Consider the following 5,724-nt stretch of genomic DNA (forward strand, 5'->3'; position numbering starts at 1 on the left):
TCGCATGGGGGTTCAGGAGACTGCTCTGCAATTTTGTTTTGGTGTGTCTGTCTTTGCTTGGTTGCTAATTCTGTATTGGTAGAGAGAGTCTGTGCCTGATCCGGGTTCTGTTGGGAGCCTATTTCCAGCTGCTATTCTGACCTACTTAGGATTCTCAGCTCTCTGCTGTAGATTGCTGGCAATTCCCGCCTTTGGAAGGGTTGAGCAGCCTAGACTGCTTGTGTTTGCTCCTATGGGTGCTCTTGGGAAGATCAGATGCTCTGGATGCACTCTCCCAAATACTGGAGTCTGCTATGGGCTCCTGATGTGTTTTTGTTTGTTTGTTTGTTTTGGGCTGGTTGTGGGCTTGAAATCTAGGTTTGGGTGCTGTCCCTCAGCTCTTCAGCTCAAGGCTGGCACCCTACCATTTGAGCCACAGCACCACGTCTGACCCTTTTTGTTTTTGTGGTGCTGAGGAATCAGATCCAGGGCCTCATACATCCAAGACTCTCACTCTACTGCTGAGCCGCTTTATCCGCCTGAGCTCCTGCTTACTATCAGGTGCTGGCAGCCTGTGTTGCCCAATTTCCAGCCTAGGGTATATTGGTGGAGTTTTGTTGGGGTTTGGGCTTCTCTTGTCCTGGGCCTCCAGGTATTTTGTTGTCAAGGGCGTGCTTCCTGGGGAGTGCTGTTTCCTGATTTTCTCCCCTCTGTTGAGGCGTATGCTCAGCTTTTTACTTCAGTTGGGAGGAGTTGGTTGTGTTGTTCAGGCACCGGATCCCCAGGCCTGGTTCTGGCCCCAACCTGGAGCGTGCTCATTAGGCCTGTGCTGATGTGTATACCACCTAGGTTATGCAGCCTGAAGGATACAGTTCAAATTCCTTCTACTGTTTGTAGTCTTGACCCAGGGGCGCTATTCCTGGATTGGGCATTTAAGCTCCCTTCCAGGGGCACTCTTGCTCTGGCCTGTCCAGCGGAGTGTGCCCCACGGGCTGGTGGAGCTCTGGAACAGTTCCCAGTTTTAGTGGGTTCTGTGGTCCGGGTGTTGTGGTAGGGAGTCTAGGTCAGGGTCTGGGGATTCCCTCCAGCTCTGGTCTCCCTTGAGGGATACACTGTCCCCTGGGGATTCCCTCCAGCTCTGGTCTCCCTTGAGGGATACACTGTCCCCTTTGGCGTACTCACCCTGGAGCTGGTTGTTTCTGTGTGGTGTAGATTATCAGTTGTTGTTGCAATCCGAGTTCAGTTTGGGTGGTTGCGGGCTGGGCTGGGCGGTGGTGGCTCTGTGTAATTCTTTTCTGTCTCTGCCTCTATCGAAGCTGTCAGGTCCACAGAGTCCACGCTCAGGCGGCTTCTTCACTAGTTGTAGAGATCTGGTGGGTCTGACACCGATGCCTTAGGCGGCTTCTGCTCGGATGATCTGCAGGCAGCCCCCTGTGCCTCTGGGACCTGGGCGGCCCCCCCCCCCCCCGGTCATTGCAATCGCTATCAGGCAGGTCGGGTGCCTCAGGCGTGAGTGATCTGCAGGCAGCCCCCTGTGCCTCTGGGACCCGGGCGGTCGCCGCCCGGGTCGTTGAGATCGCGAACAGGTGGGTCTAGTGCCTCAGGCAGCTTCTGTGAGGGTGATCTGCACATAGGTCCCTTTGTCGCGCTGCCGTTGCTGGGTAGCTTTGGCGGGATGGAGCCTCTTTGCTCCGGTGGAGAGTGAGGGGTGGAGGTGGGATCCTTGTGGAGACTCCCGGCTTGTAGGTTTCTCTGTTCCTGGCGATCAGTTGTTCTGCAAGCCGGTACCTCAGGAGGCTTCTGTGCGGGTGATCTGCAGGCGGCCCCCTGTGTATCTGGGACTCCGGCAGCCCCAGCCGGGCCGGCTGGCCGGCGACTTGGCGCACTGCCACGCGGCCAGTAAAGGTTGGGGGAGGGGTCTTCGCTCTTCTCTGTTCTGAAATTTTTCTTTTCCTCTCTTTCTTTTTTTGTTATTTTCCACCTCCGGTTTTTCTCTGAGTGTTCATCTTTTTGTTGTTGTTGGTCTCTTGGGGAGATTAGCGTTGGAACTCGAACTCTCTTTTTGGTTGGGGAGAGCTGTGGCGTTCCCCTACTGCCCCGTCGCCATCTTGGACCTCCCTCCCTGTATTTTAAACAGTGTCTTATCTTCATCTAAGTAATCATTTTCACTGGAACTCCATGGTATATTTTTGAGATCAATGTACAAGATGTGGTTGTTTCTTTGGTCTTGGAGATAATTCAGTATTTCAATAATTCTATACTTCAGGTGTCCTGAAATCCTTTTCCAAACTTGAGCCATGATTCAGAGAGGGAGGCAGAAACTGTGCCCACTGTCTTAAGAATTGCTCTTCTGGCCTGTGGTGGACTCTTTTGGAAAGGATGGGTACTCCATGTCCCACTTCCTTTTCCTCTTGAGTCTGTTGGTGTCATCACCAGAGACATGGTATCAACCCGCACTAGAATAATTCTTTGGAAAGAGTAAGACAAAATCCAATAAAGGAAGCACAAGGAAAGTATATGGTGTTAAGTGTGAAAATAGAAAATTCATAGTGAAGCAAAATTTATGGGGGTCAAACCTCCATTTCTAGAGACCTTGAAGGTCAAGCCATCATACTAGTTTTCATGTGTATGTAACATTTATCTTCAGGCTCTCCTAGTGTTCATATAAGTCCTACTGACCACCAGGAGTCACTGGGAGTCCAGGGTACATTTGATGCATGTGTGGAGGGGTCCTCCTGGAGGTCCTTTTTGGCTCTGACAGGCCAGGGATGAGGGCAAAGAGCCAAAAATGCAAAAGGGCAAAAGCCAAAAAGAGGCAGCAGTAATGTAGGGGAATCTGAAGCAGGGGCTACAGTCATAGCCTGAAACCCAAGGGGCTGCAGCATGGACACTGCAACCTTTGTAACTCATGCACTCATGGGGAGCTCAATTAGAATGCACAGAGCAGGGGAAAGTGGGGTATCCTGAAGCCAACCTCCAGACAGCTGTGGCCGTGCAAACCGAGGATTGATAGCTGAGAGTGGTCAGTCCAGAGGCTGAGTGCCTGGAGGTAGGTCCACATAGTGCTTACTTAAGCCCTGGGGTCATTTGATAGGGAAAATTTTTGTTTCTTTGCCCCCTGTCTAAGCTGCCTTCCTACCATCACCCACACACCTCACTTCCTTTATAGCAAGAGCATAGGCAAGAGGCACCCCATTCAGTTTAGAAGAGATTTTGCTGTGGGACCCTAATTACCCCTACCTCTTCAAGAGGCTGCAGCTGGAGCTGTCTTTGGAGTGTCATGTGCAAACCCAGTGGGCAATCAAAAGAATGCATGTGCTGCTGAACAGAAGCATGAGAAGCTGAGACAATTTGCATGTGGTGATGGAGGTGTGGCCCAGTTGGTAGACTAATAGCCAATGAACCAGAGTCAGGTCCTGAGTTTGAGTCCCCATCTACCACCAAAGAAGAAAGAGAAAAAAATCCCTTTGTGGCATTTTTACATTTGAAATTCCTTCTGTACTCTCATTAAATATATCTCTATATACCCATGAGTAATAAATTTACTCCTTTTGTGTTTGGATTGGACTACATTTTTACATTACTGTATTTAGTAACCCAGGACCTCATCAATCATACTTCCACTCCATTCTTCTGTTTTTTCTTTTTTCATTTTCGTTTTTAATCTATTCCAGACCAATGCTCTGTCCATCATCACTTTTTGCCCACATCCCTACTTTTTGCCTTTGTATCTTTATTGGATTTTCAAACCTCATGCAATTTCCTGCCAGAAGTGGCCTCCAATGGTGGTTCTCAGATCCCAACCTCCAGACTTGTGTAGTCATGAGCCAGCAGCATGCGACTTCTACTTCATTTGTGCTGGTGATTTTCCAAATCAGTTCTCGAAAACTAGGCTGTTCTGTGGTTCGTAACCCATATCCTTCAGCTCTCACCCTCCTCAGAATCAGGGGTTTCAGGTTCAAACCACCAGCCTATAGCTTAAGACATGTTTCACCTTCTTTTTCCCTTTTTAATCTTGCTGATTTTTTAGAAATTGAGAGTTTCAATAAAACCATGGATTCAGGGCCTGGGAATGTGTTTTATTTGTAGAGTGCTTGCTTACCATGCATGAAGCCCTGGGTTCGATTCCTCTTTATCACATAAACAGAAAAAGCCAGAAGGGGCACTTTGACCCAAGTGGTAGAGCACCAGCCTTGGGTAAAAGAAGCTCAGAGACAGATCCCACACCCTGAGTTCAAGCCCCAGGACTGGGAAAAACAAAAAACAAAAAGAAAAAATGAAAACAAACAAACAAAACATGGTTTGCTGGTGCAGGTGATTCAACCTGTACCCCTAGCTACTGATGACACTGAGATCTGAATGCTCCAATCTGAATCCAGCCTGGGCAGGAAAGTCTGTGACTCTTATCTCAAATTAATGACAATAGAGAGATAGAAGTGCAGCTGAGGTTCAAGTGCCAGAGTTTTAGCCTTTAATGCAAGAAGCTCAGGGACAGCACCCAACCAAGAGTTCAAGTTCTAGGCCTGCCCCACAATATGTAAATAAATTTAAAAGTCAATTAATTTTAAAAATGAAATATCTCTAATTGTTGGAGATATGGCTCAGTCGGTTGAGCACTAGTCAGTGAGTAAAAGTGGCAAATACTGAGTTCACATCCTAGTTTGAGACCAGAAATAAACAGAAAGGAAAACCAAAGAAATAGACTAATATTAACTGAGGGGTGGTATCAGGGCAGAGGCAGGCCCTGCCTCCACTCCTCCCTCTTCCAGCCTTCTCTATCTCAGCAGATGTGCAGCCTGGCCTGAACTGCAGGCAGGTGGAGGAGCTGCTGGTTTGGGGAATTGTACCAATGCCCCCAGTTCCCAGCTCAAGTAGTCAATGAGGAAGGAGACGATTGTGTGGGAAAGGCCAGTGCTGCTGCTACCTTAGACTTGATCTCATGGCTTACTCTCTGCCAACTTGATCACACCTCCCAACTCCCTTAATGTCCATTTTTTTCCAACACATATTTTCTTTTTATTTTACAGTTTCTTCTTTTATTTTTAATGAATTTATTTATTTATTTTGTTCTTGGTTCTAGGTAGGACTTGAATTCAGGGCCTGCCCATGTCCAGGACCATTTTTTTGTTGGCTATGGAACTTGAACTCTGTGACTGGGCACTGTCCCTCAGCTCTTCAGCACAAGGCAAGCACTCTGCCCCTTGAGCCACAATGCCACTTCCAGTCTTCTGGTGATTTTTTTTGTAGTTGAGTCTCACAGACGTTCCTGCCCAGGCTAGCATTGAACCATGATGCTCAGACCCTGGTGCCCATCCTAGACCAATTTTGTTCAAGGCAACTGCACCACAGCTCAACTTATTTTCCTTGTTGGGTTGTTGAAAATAAGAGTGTCTTAAAAATCTGGTTTGCCTGGGTACTGGTGGATCATGCCTGTAATCTTACTTAAACAGGAGCTAAGGATCACAGTTCAAAGCCAATCTTGGTAGAAATGTCTGTTTGACTCTTATCTCCAATTAATCACCATAAGATTGAAAGTGAAGCTGTGGATTAAAATTGTAGAGTGTTAGCCATGAGCAAAAAGAGCACTGAAACACCACCCATGCCCTGAGTTCAAGCCCCAAGCCCAAAATAAATAAATAAACAAATAAATAAAAGCTTTCCAGTGTAGGTGTCTCACACCTATAAACTTGGTAGTCAGGAGGCTAAATTCTGAGGATCACAGTTTGAAGCCAGCCTGGGCAGGAA

This window comes from Dipodomys merriami, unplaced genomic scaffold (assembly GCF_024711535.1).
Source record: "Dipodomys merriami isolate MVZ:Mamm:240054 unplaced genomic scaffold, mDipMer1.0.p SCAF_756, whole genome shotgun sequence".
NCBI classification, from domain to species: domain Eukaryota; kingdom Metazoa; phylum Chordata; class Mammalia; order Rodentia; family Heteromyidae; genus Dipodomys; species Dipodomys merriami.